Source organism: Loxodonta africana, chromosome 17 (genome assembly GCF_030014295.1).
Source record: "Loxodonta africana isolate mLoxAfr1 chromosome 17, mLoxAfr1.hap2, whole genome shotgun sequence".
NCBI classification, from domain to species: domain Eukaryota; kingdom Metazoa; phylum Chordata; class Mammalia; order Proboscidea; family Elephantidae; genus Loxodonta; species Loxodonta africana.
Genome location: NC_087358.1, coordinates 42,447,031 through 42,470,461, shown reverse-complemented (window position 1 = coordinate 42,470,461; position 23,431 = coordinate 42,447,031). Strand labels below are relative to the sequence as shown.

The window sequence follows — 23,431 nt, the reverse complement described above, 5'->3', positions numbered from 1 at the left end:
CAGCAATCCTATAGACAGAGCAGAACTGCCCTATAGGATTTCCAAGGCTGTAATCTTTACGGGGGGGTGGGGGGTGGGGGTGGGGGTGGGAACCTGGTGGTACAGGGGTTAAGACCTCAGCTTCTAACCAAAACGTCAGCAGTTCAAATCTACCAGCTGCTCCTTGGAAACTCTACAGGGCAATTCTACTCTGTCCTGTAGGGTCACAGTGAGTTGGAATTGATTCACATCCATCGTCTCTCTGTGCCTTGGAAACTCCATGGGGCAGTTCTATTCTGTCCTATAGGGTCACTGTGAGTTGGAAACCACTTGATGCCAATGGGTTTGGTTCAGTTTAATCTTTACGGAAGCTTACTACCACATCTTTCTCCCGTGGAGCCACTGGTGGGTTCGAACTTTCAGTCAGCAGCTGAGCACTTAACTCCTCTTCATACAACATAGGCTTGTTAATAGTAGTAAACCTATTTGTAATTATTTATTAATCAGATAACTTGTTATAAACTAACTATACTATAGTCTGCCACACAAATAGAATCCACAAACTATGATATTATAAAAAATATCCTAGTTATTGGCAGAAGTGGAAGACTACTTAATTCTGAAATAATGATAACATGGAGTGATTCCGACACGATCATGCATGTGTTAAATGGTAACATAACCTCTTAAGGTGAACATTCATTTATTGGGAACAAAACCCCAGAGGTCTGCTAAATAGGCCAAGTTATTAAGTAATCACTAAACATCAGCTTTGCTCCATGGTATCACACTGTCTCAGCTCTTCACTTCCTGTAATAATGGCAAGACTGTTATCCTTGTATTTTACTAATTCTCAAGAATTTTACTTTCTACCTATAAAAAAAGCTTGTCAATTTAATGGCCTTTGAGACACAGAAATCAACTATTGAAATAATCATTAATCATTCTGCACTCCAAATATACTAGAATATTATACTATTTTGGAGGAATGGTCTTCATGGATGCATTCCTCTAAAAACAAATAAACAAAAGAAACAAAGTACCTGAGTATTACAAACCATTGTACTACATTTTTCTTTTCCTGGCTGTGCAAAACCAAAAAAAAAACAAACCCGTTGCTGTCAATTCTGACGCTTAGCAACTATATTATCAATTACCTGACTTCTTTAGCCAACCAATTCAGCTTTTTAATTAATTCCTGCCCACCCTTCAAATGCATCTCCAAAATGACTTCCCGAATGAAATTTCCCATAAAATTGCAAAAGGCTTGCTGCATCCTCCTCTGAGGTTCCTAAGTAGGTTTATTGATAAACCTCCTTTACTGCAATTATCACCCTGGTCATTGTTTTTTGGAGTTTCTCAAATGCAGGACCCTGTTCCATTAATGCTCTGTCTCTAGAGTATACTATGTACCTAGTGCTTGTTTACACCAGTTATTGAGTGGATAAATAATTGCAAGAATTAAATAGCTATAAATAGGACTCCCTGTGGCCAAGCTGATACTGGGAAGTTTTTAGAAATCAGCTTGCTATTATATGGGTGCCAGTCAAATCCCCTGGAAGAGATATGTAAGGTGAGGTTGATAATTGAAAATACATTTTCAAAGAGTCTTCTATTAGAGGATTTCGTTAATTTATAGCTTTTTTTTTTTTAATCTAAGACAAATCAAAGTAAAGATGTATTTCCCTTAACTAATTGTACTTGCAGACAGAATTAACTCTTCTGGCCTAAAAGGAATGGGGGTATGTCATGTATATTTATGAAACTGGTAGATGTATGACTACGTTTACACTTGTAAAAATTGTATTCACTACTCACTGGAAATAGAATTACTCTATATTGGATAATGATTTTAGCTTCAGTGAGCTGATTTCAGTTTTTCTTTTCTTTTTTTTTAATTTACTGGATTAATATAGATTTCACAGTGACTGTTGCCAAGGCTGAAAGCTAGTCAATGAGGTATTTATGATTTTATCAAAATTTTCTTCCCTTTCTACTCCCCTCCCCAACTGCTTCATACACTTTTCCAGTAATATTTAATGGTTATATACGGCTTTAAAGATATACAGGTTTGACTCTGAATGCAAGAAGTTTACATAGTTTGCTTTCAACAAAATGGTTATTTTTTTAATAATAAAAAAAAGAAGTTCATGATCTTGATCCCAGTATCGGGACTTAATATTCACAAAAGTCAATAAGCAAAATTTACAAAAGTTTTTTATAATCTAAAGGCAGAATATTTCCTATTTTATAGGACACTGTTACTTATACGGCTGTGGGTCATGAACACTTCTTTCAAAATTCTGTTTTCCAATATATATTTTCACAAACACACATTCATTCAGGTCCCTTGGAAAAGAGGCATTTTTTCATAAATATGTGAAGATATGGCCTCCCAGAGAGTAGAGCCTGCAAATGTATTCAGGGCACATTTCCAAGAGATGAAATTAGTAACAACCAAGATAAATATTCTGTATCGAATTAGCCATATTTTTATTATGCCTTGAATTATTCCAAAATAGGCGATGATGCACAGTTTTCCCTTAAATAGTGTGTGCAAACAATCTTGTTTCTCCCACTCATGTGTTTTTCTTAATCATACCTCTCCTTCTGACACTTAAAACATGCATTTGTAAAATGGTTATAGTGACAGAAAACACACAACAGATAAACTCTCCTTATTTTATGAATAACACCACCAGATTAAGATACTGGGCATTTTTAATCTTGGCAGCAAACACTGAGCTATATAATGGGTTTTAAATTTTCATCACAGGGCTCATTTATCATTGTGTATCCCCAGCATTCAAGGATCCCTGGCGGTGCAACTGTTAAGTGCTCAGCTGATAACTGGAAGATTATGGGGTTTGAACCCACTAAGTAACTCTGCAGGAGGAAGGCCTGGTGATCTGTCTCTGTAAAGATTACAGCCCAGCTGCCAGACACGCTTTGAACTAAGTACTGAAGTCACTTCTGAGGTTCACACTTCAGCCAAAGATTAGACAGGCACATAAAACAAAAAGAGACTAAATGGGCACACCAGCCCAGGGGCAAGGGCAAGAAGGCAGGAAGAGACAGGAAAGGAAAGTTGATAATGGGGAATGCAAGATCGAGAAGGGAAGAACGTTGACATATCGTGGAATTGGCAACCAATGTCACAAAACTATATGTGTATTAATTGTTTAATAAGAAACTAATTTGCTCTGTAAACCTACATCTAAAGCACAATTAAAAAAAAAAAAAGATTACAGTGAAGAAAACCCTACTATTCTGTCTACTCTGCCACACGGGGTTGCTGTAAGTGAGAATCCACTTTATGGCACCCAACGACAACAATCCCCAGCATTCAATTTTTTTCTCCTTTCCCAAGGTTCTGGTGCAGAACTGTCAAATCTAATGTGAAAGATCTTTCAGAAATGTGAGCTATGTCCTTATATTTGATACATATAGGAATTAATTCATAAACAGTGAATTCTACAAACATGTTCTACCACAATAGATAACTCAAGCTCTGAATCAAGATTAAGAATGGCCATTTGAAACAACAATAAACCTCCAAAGACTTAAATTTTCCAGAAATTTTAACCAAATAGCTTTGGTTTTTATGCATAAATTCTAATGGTATATAAATTCATTTCAATGGCATCTCCCCTACATATGAAAGCAGGATACAAGGGAGAGAGATTTGATGTTTATGAGTGCTCTTAGGTGATTCAAACTTAGCTGGTAAAGGGACTAAAAATCCCTTTTAGAAGGGACTAAATGTAATATCAGATAAGCAGAGCTGTATTGATCTGCTTTTGCTTCCTAGGAGCTAATCTCCCAGTTTCACAAAGACTCAAAAAAGTACTCAATGACTTTAGTCATGAAAGTTCTTCTTTTCCAGATAGTGTTCTTTATTTCAACTATAAAAAGTATTTTATAAGCTTTCATTAGCATTTTATACAAACATACATATTTGCCTTTTATTTTATTGTGTTTAAATGTACGTAACAAAACATTTGCCATTTCAGCCATGCTTATGTATACAATGCCGTAAATATTAAGTCCACTATGTTGTGCAAACACCACCACTATCCATTTCCAAATTTTTCCATCACCCTAAATAGAAATTCAGTACCCCTTAATCAAATGCCCTCCTCATATATGTATATTTAAATTAAAATATCTCAGTGTTTGTCTTTTCTGGAAGGGAAATGCTGCCCCACACAAACATACAAAATATTTCTCTTGCTTTTCATAGTGAGAAATCTTAATATCAAAATATACTAAATAATGATGTTTACTAAATAGTCATGTATCCAGAACATCATGTGCATATATGCACATATATATGTCTGTGTGTATATGTATGTATTACGTATGTGTGTATGGAAACAGAGAGAGAGGGAGAGGAGATACTGCTTCTAGGCATATGACTGCATCCAAATGTTGGTTCAGATCATTTTCCGTTAAAAGACAGAACAACGATGAAAAAAAAACTTTGCTACTATTTATTTAATCAATGCATACAATGCACAAATCTATTTTTTTCAAAATGCTGACTCAAAAGACATTAGCTTTCCCCAATGAGATAACCTAATTGCCTCTTTTCTTATGCTGTGTATGAGTGGCAAGTTTGTTTGACTAGGCTTGAGTTAGCTTTGATCTGAGCCATCAACTTGGCCATGGGTCTCATGGCCCTCCATCTGCTTTTCACTTCTAACTCAAAAATAAAAGTCATCCTGCGATTTTATGACTGGATCAAGTTCTCCAGTAGATCTCCTGTATGAATTATAATTCCTACAGGGAAAATAAAGAACGGTTGCCCTTGAGTTGATTCTAACTCGTGGCAACCCCAGGTATGTCAAAGTAGAACTGCGCTCTATAGGGATTTTAATGGTTGATTTTTTTGGAAGTAGATCTCCAGACCTTTCTTCTTCTTCTGGAGACCTTTCTCCAATCTTGCAAGCTATGGAGCACAGGGAGAGACTACCCAGAAACAAATGGGACTCCCAGTGGTTATCTAAAAACCTAGGGCAAGACCATTCCATGCACACCATTTCTTCAGAGACCATGACTTAGACCTTATAGTACCATGATCACTTGCTAGGAAGTGGATGGAGTCTATACGATGAGCGTAGGAGAGGTTGTTAGCATGGAAAATTGGGACTAGTTTCTCAGGTGATTTATCTCAATATAGCTTATGCCTTGGACTGTCTTTTTTCTCCCTTGGTTTTTCTCTCAAAGCTTCCCATATTGTTACTTAAACTAGATTGCATGGGAACTCTGGTGGTGTAGTGGTTAAGTGCTACGGCTCTTAACCAAGAAGTCAGCAGTTCGAGTCCACCAGGTGCTCCTTGGAAACTCTACGGGGCAGTTCTACTCTGTCCTATAGGGTCGCTATGAGTCAGAATCGACAGCAGTGGGTTTGGTTTGGTTAAATGGAAAGTGGAGTACGAGTTATTTTCTCTAGTTTTATACCCTCTATCCTAACACAGGATGCCACATGAGGACAAGCTGAAATGGGAAAACAACCACAGTTTTTGGTTTGAAGTCCTTCAGGAAAATAATAAAATAAAATAAAACAGTTAAATGACTGCTTTGAGTTTTTCTAACAGTTATTGCAAAGCAGCATGTAATATATTAAATTACGAGTATTGTCCCTTACTTTAAGAGTGGTCTGTTAGGCATTAATTCTTTATTTCCCCCTTATTTCACCCAACTGATGTATTATGAAATAAACTGTCACCAGTAAAAAGAAAATAACATCCCATAACAACTCATGATTTTATGAGCAAGAATTGTGCTACAGTAAGTGATCAGAACTTATTTTAGATTTTAGGTCCTACATATGTACACTGTGCTCACAAGCTATGCAATTATAAATACATTTTTCATGTCAATGTCTTCAAAGTTCCTAATGAAAGTTGTACAGTGTAACTAGGAGGTTCCAAACACTGTTAAACTCTACAAATGCTCTGTCTGTTTTATCATTTTCTTCAGTGAACAGGTACATTTTTGAGGCACCCAAGTGTCAACAACTGCATCTAATAGAGCCTTGAGCTTCAGTGATTTCATAAAAGAGGAACTTGCCAACGACTTTAGGGAACTCACATTATATATTCAGGTTAGATTCACAAATTCAATGTTGCATGGCAAGAAGTCTATGCTCATTTCTTGGTATCATGAATTGCAATTTTTTCCCCCAATTCAGAGAAGCAAACCTAAACCTTCATAAATGAACGAACAACTCAAAGGTAGCTTATACTGTAGAAGGCTTAGAGAAGAAATTTATCACGCATTCAGTTTAAAGGGCTCTGTTGATGGCAGCCATGAACGTGATCCGTGTCCAAACTGCTCTGGTATGTGAATCAGGTTTGTCAAAATAAATCTGAAAGCAGATTGAAAGTAAAAATATGCTTCAATCTCTTCTTTCTCTGTGTGTGTGTGTGTGTGTGTGTGTGTGTTTTAGTTTACATGGTAATTTCTGTTAGGAGAAAATAATATATAAGCTGACATACTTGTAACCTTCTCAAAACATACTGCTATAGAGCTAGGAATTAGAGATAAATTTTGAACGATTAACAGACAACAGGGGATTCTGTCGTATAACTTTGTATAACCTAAGTACTATATAACATATGGTAGGCATCAAATATAAATTGTCAAATGAAACTGAATTGAAATGTTAAGTTTAGGAAGTAACTAGAGAAAAACATATGTTTTTTCAATCTAAACAAAATATTTGAACTGATTAATTTGAGGAAACCATTTGGTAAGCCAGTGTAGACCAACGTCTTAGATGAGAGTAAGATATATATATATATATGTGTCAATTATTTAAAAATAATAATACGATGTATTATTTTCTCCTCAAAACAAATTCTGTTGTTTTTTTTTCCCCCCCTTAAGATGCTGATTCTCCATTAGTTGGCAGAGAAATTTTCTGTTATTCTTTAAATTTAAACAGTGTTGTTTGCCTCCCGGATTGGAAACTTTAAAATCTGTGGAGCACAAAGTGAAGCAGAGACTGGTGAGTGGGTTAAATATATTTTTCTGGTCATTCTGCACTTTTGGGCTTGAATGGCATACGTCTTTTTCTTATGTAGATACAATTAGCCAACACCATTTCAGGTTGAACTGTGTACAAAAGGCTATTAAGGTGGCATCTTTGCATTTCTGCATGGCATCACTATGACTGGGCTAAGAGGAGTTTCCTTTTCTCTGCAAGTAATGCTTCTTTTTTTCAAAGGTGCAGAAGAGAATGAAAATATGGGCAGTGTTTCTTGTTCAAGGTAGGACTTTAAAAATTCTCTGGAACAGGGATAATTGATTTATTGCTTTTGTAACCGACTTTTTTTTTTTTTTTTGCTGAAAATTAAAACATTTCCCCCACACCCTCACCTTTATGGTTTTCTGAATATTTAACTTGACTTGTGTGACTCTGAGCAGAGTTTTTGGAAAGATTTAATTTTCGAAGTCAAAGTTTCCTTCTAGTCTTAAAATGATGTAATTCCTATTTGTTGGCATCAAAATCCCAGGTCTAAAAATGGTTGTTGTTGTCACTGTTACATGCTATCCAATCGCTTCCGACTCATAGCAACCCTGCCCGGTCCTACACCATCTTCACAATCACCGCTGTGTTTGAGCCCATTGTTGTGGCTCCTGAGTCAATCCATCTTGTTCAGGGTCTTCCACTTTTTCTTGACCCTTTACTCTACCAAGCATGACTTTGTTCTAGGGACTGATCCCTCCTGATAACACGTCCAAAGTAACTGAGATGAATTCTTTCCAACCTTGCCTCTAAGGAACATTCTGGCTGTACATTTTCTAAGGCACATTTGTTCTTCTGGCAGTCTATAGTATATTCAGGATTCTTCACCAACACCATAATTCGAAGACATCAATTCTTCTCCAGTTTTCCTTCTTAATCATGTAGCTTTCAGATGCATATGAGGTGATCAAAAATACCATCTTAAAAGTGACATCTTTGCTTTTTAGCACTTTAAAGAGGTCTTTCTGAGCAGATTTGCCGACTGCAATGCATCATTTTATTTCATTACTGCTGCCTTATGGGCATTGATTGATGATCCAAGTAAAATGAAATCCTTGACAACTTTAATATTTTCTCCATTAATCATGATGTTGTTTATTGGACAAGTTGTGAGAATTTTTGTTTTCTTTATGCTAAGGAGTACTCCATACTGAAGGCTATAGTCTTTGATCTTCATCAGTAAGTGCTTCAAGTCTCCACTTTCAGCAAGCAAGGTTGTGTCATCTGCATAAAGTAGGCTGTTAATAAGTTTTCCTCTAATCCTAATGCTATGTTCTTCTTCATATTATTTGCTCAATATACAGATTGAATAAGTATGGTGAAAAGATACAATCCTGACACACACCTTTCCTGACTTTAAGCCATACAGTATCACCTTGTTCTGTTTGAATGATTGCCTCTTGGTCTATGCAAAGGTCCGGCATGAACACAATTGTTTTGGAATTCCCATTTTTTGCAATGCTATCCATAATTTGTTATGATCCATACAGTCAAATGCCTTTGCACTGTCAATAAAACAGAGGCAAACATCTTTTTGGTATTCTCTGCTTTCAGCAGATCCATCTGACATAGTAATGATGTCCCTAGCTCCAAGTTCTCTTGCAAACCCAGCTTGAATTTCTGGCAGTTTTTTTTTTTTTTCCCCTGTCAGTGCACTGCACCAACCACTTTTGAATGATCTTCAGCAAAATTTTACTTGCATGTTATATTAATGACATTGTTTGATAATTTCTGTATTCTGTTGGATTACCTTTCTTTGGAATGGGCACAAATAGGGATCTTTTCCAGTTGGTTTGCCAGGTAGCTGTCTCCCACATTTCTTGGCATAGATGAGTGAACATCTATCTCCAGCGCTGCATTTGTTTGTTGAAATATCTCAATTGGTATTCCGTCAATTGCTAGAACCTTGTTTTTTGCCAAAGTCTTCAGTGCAGCTTGGACTTCTTCCTTCAGTACCTCAGTTCTTGATCATATGTTACCTCCTGAAATGGTTGAACGTTGGTCAATTCTTTTTGGTATAGCGACCCTGTGTTTTCCTTCCATCTTTTGACGCTTCCTATGTCATTCAATATTTTGCCCAAATAATCCTTCAGTATTGCAACTCTAGGCTTAAAATTTTTCTTCAGTTCTTTTGGCTTGAGAAATGCTGGGTGTGTTCTTTCCTATTGGTTTTTTAACTCCAGGTCTTTGCACATTTCATTATAATACTTTGTCTTCTTGAGCTGCCCTTTGAAACCTGTTCAGCTCTTTTACTTCATCATTTCTTCCACTTGTTTTAGCTAATCTACTTTCAAGAGTGAGTTTCAGAGTCTCTTCTGTCATACATTTTGGTCTTTTCTTTCTTGTCTTTTAATGAACTTTTTGCTTTCTTCATGTATGATGTCCTTGATGTCATGCCACAACTCATCTGGTCTTTGGTCATTAGTATTCAATGAGTCAAATCTATTCTTGAGATGGTGTCTAAATTCAGGTGGGATATAGTCAAAGTTGTACTTTGGCCATCGTGGACTTGTTTTGATTTTCTTCAGCTTCAACTTGAAATTTGCATATGAGCAAATGATGGTCTATTCTGCAGTCAGCCCCTGGCCTTGCTCTGACTCATGATTTTGAGCCTCTTCATTGTCTCTTTCCACAGATGTAGTCAATTTGATTCCTGTGTATTTATCTGGGGTGGTACACTTGTACAGTAGCTGTGATGTGGTTGAAAAAACGTATTTCCAATGAATATGACAATGTCTTGCCAAATTCTATCATGTAGCCTCCTGCATTGTTTCTATCTCCAAGGCAATAGTCTTTGTTTCCAACTTTTGCATTCAGATCACCACTAATTATCATTGCATCTTGATTGCATGTTTGATCAATTTCAGATTGCAGAAGTTGGTATAAATTTTCAGTTTCTTCACATTTGACATTAGTGATTGGTATGTCAATTTGAATAATAGTGGTATTAACTGGTCTACCTTGTAAGAGTATGGATATTATCCTGTCAGTCACAGTGTTGTACTTCAGGATAGATCTTGAAATATTCTTTTTAACAATGAATTTGATGCCATTTCTCTTCAATTTGTGGTTTCTGGCATAGTAGGCCATATGATTGTCTGACTCAAAATGGCCAGTACCAGTCTATTTCAGCTCACCAATACCTATGATATATATTTTCGAGTGTTCCATTTCAGTTTTGACAACTTCCAATTTTCCTAGATTCATACTTTGCACATTCTACATTCCACTTACTAATGATGTTTGCAGCTGTTTCTTCACATTTTTGAATCCAAGCCAAGACCTATTAGCTTTTAAAGATAGCAAGTCTTTAGAGAAGTGTATCACTGAAGAATTGATTGTTCAGAAAGTTATACTGTCTACATATAAAAGTAAATATGGCATTTGGCTAAGGGCTGAACCTGATCACATGGTCCTTGGGAAGCAACTGAAAGAAGCCTTTGAAGCAGTGATGACTTCCATCAGGCAGTTGAGTGATGAGGAGCTGGAACAGTTCCAGAAGGGTGGGACCATTGCTGTGGAAGGCCACGAATAGCACAAAGCAGACATCTGCCTCATCTACACCTTTGAGTAGGCTACACAGGAGACTGCACAGTTTGAAGCACACTTGAATGCTCAGACTTTAGTTCACTTGGGTGTCATCCCTGACCAGTCAATGATAGATGAAGGAATGGCTCCGGAAGTTATCTGTTGCATCCAGAAACTTCTCAAGAAGTGCAAACCAGTTCCAACTGATGAAATAACAGTTTATGTAATGTAAATTCAAAAGGAAGGCATATGAATAATATTGAAAGCCACACAGATTTTATATTTGCCACCGTAAAGGTTCCTTTGAATCCATATCTAGTTCCTACATCAGATAAAATCCTTATTTAAGAAAAAATACAGTGAAAGGGATCTGAACTGGAAATTACGCTCACCAGAGGATCATCCTGCCTGGTCCTGCTCGTGCGTGTGTCAGTGTTGACATTTGTGCAAATGGCAGTGAACAAGGTGAAGTTTTGCTTCTAGAAAACCAAAAGAGGATAATAGTGTTGGACCTTTTAAAGCTGAAGAGTGCTCTTACTAACATTTTTGGGGTTGAAAATACAGATCTGATTGTCTTCCATGGTGAAGTCACTTTGTGACTGCAGGATGAGACCCCTCTTTGATGAGCAATCCCAGTAATCTTCTCTGTCAGTATATCAACCTACAACCCTTGAACACAGAACCACAAGAATTTTTAATGGGAACAGAGGGAACTTTCCTCCTTAAAAACTCAGTTGAGCAGAATGATCTCAACTACCAAGGTCTTCTGTATGAAGGAGCCAAGGCATTTGGCCTTCGGAGCAGGAAGCTAAAGCTGTTTCTAAATGAGACTCAGACACATAAAGCTGCAGAGGAAATCTCCAGGAAGACTTTGCATATGAAAACTGTATATGTTTCTGTATTCCCAACAACGGCAGTGGTCTAACATTCACCTATAATTGTGGTGAGTCAGCCTTTCCCTGGCTTACACCCATCCCCAACACACACAGACCCAAAGATGACATTTTCTTCTGCACATGTGTAATATGCTGCCTTTGGCCCAAAGTTCAAATGGATTGATAAATCAAGTAATGAGAACTCACACTAATATGCAGTTGTGTTGGGGGAAGGTTGCAGTGTAATGTCGGCACTACAGAGTTTCTTTCTATACTTGAGCTGTCACTTATTTGAGCTCTCAAGGTAAAAGTCATTTAAATGGCATGGTATATGTACTTTAAAAATATATTTGAGACTTCTTGAAGGAATGGACATGTTACATATTTTTGCTACCTGGATTTTCCTGGATAATTTGATGGGCATTTTCGCTAAATCAGAACAATAAACAAACTTTCAGATAAAAAACAAAATTATTATGATTACTGTAGTCCATGATTATATTTATTGTTAAGAGACTTGATGAGTTTAGGACAATGATGTGCAAGAGTAGGCAGGCACTGTGCATGAGTATGCTTCGAGTCCAGAATGTGTCCAATGCAATAATCACATTGCTTACAGGGCCACCAGCACTGCCTTGGCACCCAGGGCCAAAGCCGGGCATGTCTTGTCCATTCCCTATTACTTCAGCCATGATGATACATGACTGCAGTATTAACAAGGTAGCACTGAGTATACAAATAAATACTATTTTAGTACTCAAAAAAAGCTCTTGGAGGGGTTTGGACTTAATTTTACTAGAAGTTTCCTTCTAGTCTTAAAATTGCATAATTCTTATCTGCTGGTGCCAAAATCCTGGATCTAAAAAATGTATGTTCTTCTAAAAAAATGGTCCGCATGCTGGTGATAGAAAAGACAGAATACACATGGCTTTTCATGTCTGCAAATAGTCACCTGTCCACTCAATCAAGACAACAAATGATTTACCTTGTAAGAATGGGGGTGAGGGGGATTAAAGAAGACCTGTAAACATATCCACAGGTACAGCACCACTGCTAATGCCTTTTATGTAAAGAGTAAGTTGGTGCTGTGTCTTCAAATCTCTTCTGGGAGAGGAGCCAGCACAGTGGTAGTGGTGGCTGGTGCTTGGCTGAGAAACAGAAACCCAAAGACATTGAAAAAAATGCAAAATACAGACACATTGACAGGAATATGGGAGATTCATGTTGTTCGGGAATACTGGCAGGAATAGAAAGTACTGTTTGGCAGTGACCATTCATTAACAATTAAAGCTAAGTATTGTGTGAATTCTTAACATTAAAGGTATATCATGCATACCAAAAAAAAAACAAGTCATTTGCCGTGGAGTCGATTGTTACTCTTAGCGACCCTATAGGACAGAGTAGAACTGCCCCATAGAGTATTCCAAGGAGTGGCTGGTGGATTTGAACTGCCAACCTTTTGGTTAGCAGCCTGAGCTTTTAACCACTGCTCCACCAGGGCTCCATATCATGCATAAAAGTCACAGAAATAAATAAAAGAAATACACATAAAATATTTTAGAACTACAGAATCTACAGAACTCTAAATTGTGGGTAGAGTACAGTGGAGGAAGAAGGATAAAGTTTAAGGGAAGAAAAGGACATGCTTCCAGAGGTGACCCTTGAATTGTCTTTTAAGTAAAGAATACACTATGAGTTATTGATGACAGGACTGAGAATCTTTTATCCCTGGTATGTTGCTCAGTGCTTGGCACCAACTGAGAAGTCTGGAAATATTTACTGAGTAAGTATTTGAAAGGGGAGATGGTGAGTCAAGAAATGAGTGTGTAGGTCAGGGGCTACCTTACATACAATGCCAAGGCATTTGACAATATACTGTGGCTGTTAGGATAATAGATGAGTGTGAAGTTGAGATATAAAATACTCTTTCACTCTTTAGCAAGATCTCTCTGGTAGGGATGTGTAGGTGAATCAGTGGGCTGGGATTTGGTGGCAGGGAGTCCAGTTAGAAAACTACCTGATCATCTAGACAAGATGGCGAGAATCTGATCACTGAGTGGCAGTGGAGAATCCCGAGATTTTCAGGGATCTCTGGTCTAAATGCTAAACTGTAAAGTTTACCTTCCGTAACATCTAGTGCAACAGATGGTGTTTGGTCAAGTATGAAGGACGTTAGTTCCCTTAGTTAAAGAAGTATCAGCACCCAGATTTCTTTCTATTCAAATTTCTGGGTGTGCATTCAATTGACATTTCCAAAAATAAGTTAGTATTCATTTGTATTGTGACCTACTTATTTATCTATTATAACTTATTTCTTTGAGAGTGGACAGGGGAAGAAAGCCTGATTAAAAGATTGGGACTGGTAAACATTTTCATATTTTGTGGGTTTTTCTTTTTTTTTTTAATATTTAACCAGAATCAATTGCATATAAACCTACAACAACATAACCACTTGTCCATATCAGAATTAAATATACTTATTTATGGGTGATTCTAGCATATTTGGAGCCCTGGTGGCACAGTGGTTAAGAGCTCAACTGCTAACCAAAAGGTCAGCAGTTCAAATCCACCAGCCTCTTCTTTGATGCCTTATAGGGCAGTTCTACTCTGTCGTATGGGGTTGCTGTCGCCAGGCATCAGGTTTGAGCATATTCGCATTCAAGTTTTCTTTGCAAATTATTGACACGAGTTGAGAGTTTTCAAACTTTCTTCTCATTTAAAGTATATTAAGGAACAATCACATTTCATAACATGGAGGAACCTGGAAGGTATTACGCTGAGTGAAATTAGTCAATTGCAAAAGGACAAATATTGTATAAGACCACTATTATATGAACTTGAGAAATAGTTTAAACTGAGAAGAAAGCATTCTTTTGTGGTTACGCAAGGTGGGAGGGAGGGAGGGTGGGAGAGAAGCATTCACTAATTAGATAGTAGATAAGAACTACTTTAGGTGAAGAGAAAGACAGCACACAACACAGGGGAGGTCAGCACAACTGGACTAAACCAAAAGCAAAGAAGTTTCCTGAATAAACTGAATGCTTCGAAGGCCAGCATAGCAGGGGCGGGGGTCTATGGACCATGGTTTCAGGGGACATCTAAGTCAATTGGCATAATAAAATCTATTAAGAAAACATTCTGCATCCCACTTTGGAGAGTGGGGGTCCCAATTTGGCATCTGGGGTCTTAAACGTTAGCAAGTGGCCATCTAAGATGCATCAATTGGTCTCAACCCACCTGGATCAAAGGAGAATGAAGAACACCAAGGACACAAGGTAATTAGGAGCCTAAGATGCAGAAAGGGCCACATAAAGCAGAGACTACATTAGCCTGAGACCAGAAGAACTACATGGTGCCCAGCTACAACCAATGACTACCCTGAGAGGGAACACAACAGAGAACCCCTGAGGGAGCAGGAGAGCAGTGGGATGCAGACCCCAAATTCTCATAAGACCAGACTTAATGGTCTGACTGAGACTGGAAAGACCCAGGTGATCATGGCCCCCAGGCCTTCTGTTGGCCCAGGGCAGGAACCATTCCCAAAGCCAACTCTTCAGATATGGATTGGACTGGACAATGGGTTGGAGAGGGATGCTGGTGAGGAGTGAGCTTCTTGGATCGGGTGGACACTTGAGACTATGTTGGCATCTCCTGCCTGGAGGGGAGATGAGAGGGTGGAGGGGGTTAGAAGCTGGTGAAAAGGACACAAAAAGAGAGAGTGGAAGGAGAGAGCGTGCTGTCTCATTAGGGGGGAGAGTAATTGGGAGTGTGTTTTTTTTAGCAAGGTAGGTGTATATGGGTTTTTGTGTGAGAGACTGACTTGATTTTTAAACTTTCACTTAAAGCACAATAAAAATTATTTAAAAAAAGTATACTAAGGAACAATCATCTTTACAATGTCAGCTACCCTCATTTAATGTTTATTTAAATACAAAATGTTCTTATTAATATATAACTTTCAAAAATGGACCAGAAAAAAAGAGTGAAACAGATGTTTCTTTAATGAACATGAACTATTTTTAAAATGAATAAATGTACAGTTACACCCAGCAGAACAAGCATAGTTAATTTTAAATAAAGGTGCTTCTGTCAGACAATCAGAAAATGAGAGCATTCTATGCTGAATACAATATAATGAAAACAAACAAAAAAAAAATTCATTGTACATCAGCGATCTGGCCAGGAGCATATATATTTAAATAATTCTGGTTTCTTAAGAGGAGGGAAATTCCAAAAGTGGCAGGGTTTAAGGGAATATCTTCACAAAACAATGTTGGTCATATACAATATCTTTGCTGTGGTTTGTGAGGTTCCACATCTTGGGAAAGAGAAACATGATATTTGTTCTCATGTATCAGAGCAGCTTCAAATGCCAGTGGAACATTCAATGAAGCTCTCAACTTGAACACAACAGATGGAGACATTTGAAGGACACATCTTCAATCTTTCTATTCAATATACAGTTGATGAATCTTCTTGAGGACTACTGATGTATTCAAGAGTCTTGTGCTTCCCTAAAGAACGTCTCTATGATCAAACATCTGTGTATGTTTCCAAATAAATGAAAGTGAGTTTATAGAGTGTCCAGGAAACGCATTCAAATAACGAGGAAAATTATTTCGTATCAGCAGAATACTCTGCTTCCTCTTGTTGGTTTTGGTTAAACTAGAAAGTCATAGAAAGTGGTTTTGCTTAAACTAGAAAGTCATAGAAAGTGGCTAAGTGCTATGGCTGCTAACCAAGAGGTTGGCAGTTCGAATCCACCAGGCACTCCTTGGATTAGAAAGTCATTGTGCACTTGAAAATTATGAGGTAAAACATGGAATTAAGATTTGTGCATTCAGATCAGAAATTAAAAAAAAAAAGATCTTATACAGTGAAACCTGTGAGAGCTGGAACTCAATAAGACTGCCTTTTTTTTTTTTTTCCCCGATCTTCAAAGTTTTTCTGTCTTTGACAGGGTGCAGTCTTCACTTTTCTACCACTCATTTTAGTCTGAGTTTTCCTTCTCTGATAGGTTTCCATCTTACACAAGTTCCGGCTTTTGCCAGTTTTATCGTACTAACTTTTCTGTAGTGTATTCATATTACCTGCAAAGACCTATGACATTATTCACTATATATCCATCAATCACTTTTTAATGTTCCTGCCAAGTAATAAAAGTCCCTGGGTGGTGCAAATGATTTACACTGAACTATTAATTTTTATTAACCTAAAGGTTGATCGTTTGAACCCACTCAGCAATGTTGAGGAAGAAAGGTCTGGAGGTTTGCTTCTATAAATATTACCACCAAGAAAACCTGATGAAGCAGTTCTACTTTTTAACACATGGGGTTGTCATGGGTCAGAACCAACTTGACAATTTTTTTTTTTTTAAAGTAATAAACAACCTAGTAGAGTATACCTGTCTAACTTAACTGTGGGTTGAGGAAGGATGATAAAATACAAATTTCGTTACTTGAAGATTCAAATTAATTGGAGGGAGCCAGATATAAACAAAACTACTCAGAAAATCTATGGATAGGAAGGCCAAATTTGAATATAGTTTGTATCTAGATAGCTTTGAAGTTAAAAACTAGTTTAATGGAGTGAATATGTTAGGATGTTAAGCATCAGAATTATTGTGGCAACTTGAGCAAAGTACACATACCAATACCTTGTGTCTGTTGTGGAATATCAATATATTAGGGGAGCCATCATGGAGACATGGGAGATCATTCTGATTCTCACAGGATTCCTTTCATTTCTCCCTTCATTGAGAAACATTTTACTAAAATATAAGTTCCTCAAGGACAGGAACTTTGTCTTGTTCACATTTTCATTCCCAAGAACCTGACACCTGCCAAAGGTATAGTGGCTTCTCCAGAATCTGTGATGAACTGATCTGATAAATATTCCCTCTGTGCCGAAAGCCTGACTTAAGGCTTAGTTTAACTAACTACCATTCAGTGTGACTCTAACACTCAAGTTGATCTTACATGCCACAAATACTCATTAGCAGCAGTCATTAGAATTACAGTATTTGTCTGAATACTATATAGGATTATAATTGAATAAATGAATGAATGAACAAAAGATGCCTGGGCCTGGGGAAAGCTCTGTTATATTGGAAGGGACTCTGGACTTGGAATAAAAGAACCTGAGTACAATTGCTTGCCTTGCCACTCACTAAATTCATACATAAGTATAGTAACACACTTAACTATATGACTGTTGCAAGTATTAAATAAAAAAAAAAAGTGCACAAAAATGCCTACCACAGGGCCTGGTGTATACAAGCTATTCAACTGAGTAGATGACTGTAGTTGAATCTGAATTTGTAGAAGTCAGAAAAAGAATGTAAGTGATATAGGATTCAGCATGAGAAAAAAAATAAACCAGAGAAACATTAATACAACGAGATGGTAAAAAAAAGAAGATGGATGAGTTGTGAAAAATACATTTTCTTATGTTGCTATCACAAGCATTGTCATTTCTGCTTAAAAAAGTAAATGTGACCGAAAGCAGGGATCCATGCAAATACCACTCTTCTTGTGCGTCTTTCATTTGTGTGATGTTGAAGGCACGATCACTTGGGTCAGGAATTTCAGCATACTGGCAAAATGTATGCACGCTCCCCTGGAATCACAGCCGTGCTTTGAATTTGGCTAGGGCATGTACTCTGAGAACATGTCAGTGGTTGATACCATGAAGTCACTGCTTGAAATATACTACATTTGAGTATTCAGTCCTGTTTCTAAACGCAGTAAGACCAAACCATAGGAAGACTGTTTACAAAATATTTTGTTTTTTAATATATTTGTGAAAGTGTGTTCCATAGACATCCTTATTATCGTTGACTAGTCAAATAGCTCTGAAGTAATTACTGAATTAATTTTGCTCTTAACATAGCCTTGTATCTTCCATGGAAGAGGAAGATAACCAGTCAACATGCTTCTCATATAAGAGTGCCTCATAATAGAAATTATTGCTCTGAAGTGGCTGTTATTGTTCACAGCAACCTTTGTAATTGTCTCCTTGGTGAATCAACCAGGTATTTTCCAAAAAACAAAAATGAGATATACTCAAATTGTATAATTAATAATATGTCCATACATTTAATTTCATACAATTCTACTAATTCAGAACTGGAGAATACTTTGTTTCAGATTCTTCATTTTAGAGAAAAGAGCACTGAGATTCCAAAAGGCTACATGATTTGTCCAAGGGTATTATAGTGCCTGACAGGCAGAGTTAGGACTGGAAGAAATGAGGCCACCAGATACCACATGCTTTAAAGAAAGCCTTGAATGGAAAGTATAGCAGGAAGAAAATACCTTTTTAAGATCAGATGATACATACAAGTTAAAAATAAAATTTTCAGTACAGAGTGCAGACTTTTTTTTTCATATTTTTGCTTGGCGTTGCCTGAATTATTATAAACACATTGAATGAGTGCATTTAGAAATTCTGTGGTTGCAATGATTATGATCTCAATTTGTAAATAATATGCTTTTGGGGTTAGGTTTACATTAGTGAAGAACACAAACAACCTTAGAGACCTTGGGGCATTTTAATTAATTTAATGCCTAGTTAAAGTAAGACCTGATTAGTCTGCTTTACAAATCTGTACCCTCATTAGATTTTCCTTACTCATTCCTTTCTTGATACTCACTATTGAGATTTCTGACTAAATGTGGGGGGGTGGGGAACAGGAAATGTTTATAGACAACATTTAAGTGAATTTTAGATAGAGCTCTGGAATTAACACAACTCATTTCAAGCATGTAAGAAATAACATTTTTGGTACCTAATTAGAACCTTAAAAAAACTAAAATTGATGATAATCACCAGGCTGTAGCTAATGTTTATTACAAAATATGAGAAATAGAATAAAAATAGAAGTAGAACTTTCATCCACTGAACACAACAAAACATAACATTAGAAAATAAGATAACAAAAGTGTCACATAGTCCATAGATAACAAACACCTGGACAAAATAATTTTAATTGCAAACTGTGAGTTTTGTTGACTATGATGCCAAGGGCAGCACTGACTCCCACCACTCATTAGGACAGTGGGTTTCCTCTAAGTTGTGCAGTGCTTGGAACCTGCTTTGAATTTGCTCTGAAAGGTTTATACTTGGAATTAGGCACCAAAAAAAAAAAAAAAACCCAAACCCACTGCCGTCAAGGCGATTCCAACTCATAGTGACCCTATAGGCACACCAGTACTTAAATTCTGCATCGGCGGTTCAAACCCGCTCAGAGGTGCCTCGGAAATAAGGCCTGGAGGTCTGCTTCCAAAAGGTCTGTGTTAGTCATCTAGTGCTGCTATAGCAGAAATACCACACAAGTGGATGGCTTTAACAAAGAGAAATTTATTTTCTCACAGTCTAGTAGGTTACAAGTCAGGGTGTCAGCTCCAGGGGAAGGCTTTCTCTCTCTGTCAGCTCTGGAAGAAGATTCCTTGTCCTCAATCTTCCTCTGGTCAAGGAGTTTCTCAGGCACAGGGACCCCAGGTCCAAAGGACACACTCTGTTCCCGGTGCTGCTTTCTGGGTGGTATGAGGTTCCCAACTCTCTGCTTGCTTCCCTTTCCTTTTATCTCTTGAGAGATAAAAAGTGGTACAGGCCACGTCCCAGGGAAACTCCCTTTATACTGGAACAGAGAGCTGGCCTGAGTAAGGGTGGTGTTACTATCCCACCCTAATCCTCAACATAAAATTACAATCACAAAATGGAGGAAAACCACACATGGCCTAACCAAGTCGATACACACATTTTTGGGGTGACATAATTCAATCCATAACAAGGTCATAACCTTGAAAACCCTATAAAGTAGTTCTACTCTACATAAATGGGGTCGGCATGAGCCAGAATCACCTGGATAGCAACTAGTAACAACAACCAAAAACTAAAAACCCGTTGCCATCCAGTTGATTCTGACTCACAGTGACCCTGTAAGATAGAGGAGAACTGCCAGATAGGGTTTCCAAGGCTGCAAACCTTTACACAAACATTCTGCCACATCTTTCTCCTGAGAAATGCGTTCGAACCACCCTTAGCAGACAAGTGCTTAACCACTGTGCCACCAGGGCTCCTTACAACAATAACAACCACATACAAATAGTGGACCTTGGGCAGGCTGTAGTATTTTTCAGAGCCTTGTTTTTTCATTTGTTTGTTTTCTTTTACAAATATTGGGGATCACAAACCCTTACTCTGCAGAGCTACCCACTAAACTGAACCCTATACCCCCCACTGTCTTCAAGTGAATTCCAACTCATAGTAACCCCATAGGATTTTCAAGGTTGTAAATCTCTGTGGAAGCAGATTGCCACATATTTTTCCCTTGTTGCCAACAGTGTTTCAAACTGCTGACATTTCAGTTTTCAGTTGATTGCTTTAACTACTGCACCACCACTGATGTACGGAGGGGTATAAATGAGCATGTATTTGAAGACTCCTAGGATATAGAGTTTGACACTTTAAGTGTCAATTATTTTTCTTTCCTGAAATATCAGCCTGGGTCTCTTACATGGTCTTCCACTGAACTGGGCATATCTATAAGCTCACCCAAGGCGGACTGTGTCATTTCTTGTGCTAGAAACGAACTTTGTGTGTTTTGTGCCTGGGGTTGGCCTGCATCTTTTTATCTCTTGCCAGCAGCTTATTCTGATGTTCAAGTGGTTTAGACAGGAATGAAGACTCCCTCCCTCCTCTTCTCTTGGTGGTGCTTAAAATAGGAAGCTGAGGAAAAGAGATTTAGTGATGTTAGTGAACCTGGTTTGGAAGTAGAATGAGAGAGTCAGAGTAACAAAATATGAAAACATATTAGATTATTCCCCTGAGGTAAGACATGTACCTAAGCATACAGGTCAGTTATCCATTTTATTTTCAGGCATCTCAATAAAATCATTTAATTTAAAAACAAAGCAGAATTGCAATTCTACTTAAATATTTACTCTAGAAAAATTTTTGTTGCTAAAAAGAAAAAAAAAGAAGCAAAAGATAAGCAAATCAACAACAACAACAAAAAACCAAGCTGGATCATTAAGTAAAATGCACCCATAGCAAATTAAAAAGAAATATCTGTTCACATAAAAAGAAAGAGAAAAAGAAAAAATAAAGAAAGAAAACTTTTAATGTAATAGTTTAGTTAAGGGGAAAAAGTAAATATCAGACCCTGAGTTATAGTTTAGTGTCTTATGTTTTTGTTTCCTGATTTTCCAATTCGATTTAAGAGAAGAAAGAGAACACTAGGATTCATAAAGCAAGGTATTCCTGTGCAGCCTAACAGCGCTTTTAATCCTATGAACACCTCAAGGAGTTCCATAGTTGCTCAAGCTCTGGGGTCGGTTCAGGTCAGCGCAGCCTGTTCCTGTCTTTTCAAGGCAAGAAGTACCATTTCTCATAGGTCGTAGAGACAAAAGCTGGGTTCAGAGAAGTTATTATTCTACCTTCAATGTTTTTGTCATGAGGTCTATAACTTCGTTTTAATTCTAATAATCAGTTAAATATACTAATCTCTTAAAATACATATCTCCTTATTAAAGCCAGAATGAAAACTTTTGATATACATGGACAGTATCATTGCTAGGCAAAGAGGCACTATTAGTTGAGGAGCAGATAAAAATTACTTCGTTTAATCCTTAAAAACAAAATAAAAAGCAATGCGAAAATAAATCATATCTATGCAATAAATCCCTAAGGCAAAAATGTGATTACTATTTCTCCTCAGCATTGCTCTCCCATTATTGCTTATTGACATAGGAGTTACTGGGTGCTACAAATGGTTAACGCACTAGGCTGCTAACTGAAAGGCTGGAGGTTCAAGACCACCCAGAGGTGCCTTAGAAGAAAGGCCCAGTGATCTAGTTGTGGAAAATCAACCGGTGAAAACTCGATGAGTACACCTCTACTCTGACACACATGGGGTCACCATGACTCAGTCGACTCTGAGGCAATTCTTTTACCTCCACATAACTTTGTAAACTTGCACTTGTAGTAATGATTATCAGGAGTGACAGATACAGCCCAGACACTACTTTTGGGTCTCTACCTCCCCTGGAAGCACATTCTTCGAATATCTATTCTACTGATAGGCCACAATAGGCTAATCTGATGGAACTGCAAGGTTATTAGAGGATCGGTGGTGTGACTAGTGGGGTGTGGGGGGTATGGACCACAGTGGATGACAGTGTTAGAGGGGCTGACACCAAATGACTGTCTATATAATTTTTGTGCAGTGTCTCAGCAGAAATTTATTATTTTTCATGAAAATATCACTGTAGTTAGTTATAACAAAAATATTTTTTTGTTAAGCCCAGCTTATACGTGTCAATATACCCACAAGGCTAAAACTCTATGCTAATTTCCTTTTTGAACCTTCTAAGAGCTGTCATCACCACCCAATTACAGCGATGCTTTGAATCAAGTGGTTTCATCTGCACGTGCTTTCGTTGCTGCCGGTGTTTTTCTAGTCTCTGATTTTGTCAATTTTCTGGTGGTTTAGCTACAATAGTGTGGTAATTAGTATTTGTGAACCCATATCAATAACATTTTTGAGAATGAAGTAGTAATTAAAGGAAAACAAGGAGCGATACACAGGAATTAGGATTTACGAGTAACGTTAGCACAAAAAACATCCCTGAGGATTCTGTATGGTCTGGTGCAGGAGGAGGTCCATGGGGGGGGGATGACACCATGAGTTACCACACTGGGTGACACCAACCCTACTGAAGCCACTGTGAAGGATTTGACAAATAATTGCTCAACTCTCAAGTAAATCTGTGTGGAAAATAGCCTAAACAATGATGGTACAGCAAATATGATAAAAGGAAAGGTGTTTGATTTCAACTACTCAGTTTGATAGTATAGCTTTTGAGGGGGTATAAAAGCCAATGGGTCCCAAGACTCTTTGCTTGGTGACTTCAATTCTTCTTTGTGCTCTAGGAGAGAAGATCTTGCCAGGGATCAATAATGTAATCTAACATAATGCAATAAGGAATCCTGCTTCCCTAGAAAAGTA

General features: G+C 37.6%; 1 protein-coding gene and 1 pseudogene across 2 annotated transcripts in view; one reads left to right on the top strand and one right to left on the bottom strand.

Annotated features, from left to right (window-relative positions):
* The window catches only part of PCDH9 (protocadherin 9), a 1,059,620-nt gene that overhangs the window by 113,408 nt on the left and 922,781 nt on the right, over positions 1-23,431 (bottom strand). The gene's annotated exons all lie outside the window — the stretch shown is intronic.
* On the top strand, positions 10,124-11,545 carry LOC135227965 (isoleucine--tRNA ligase, cytoplasmic-like; annotated as a pseudogene).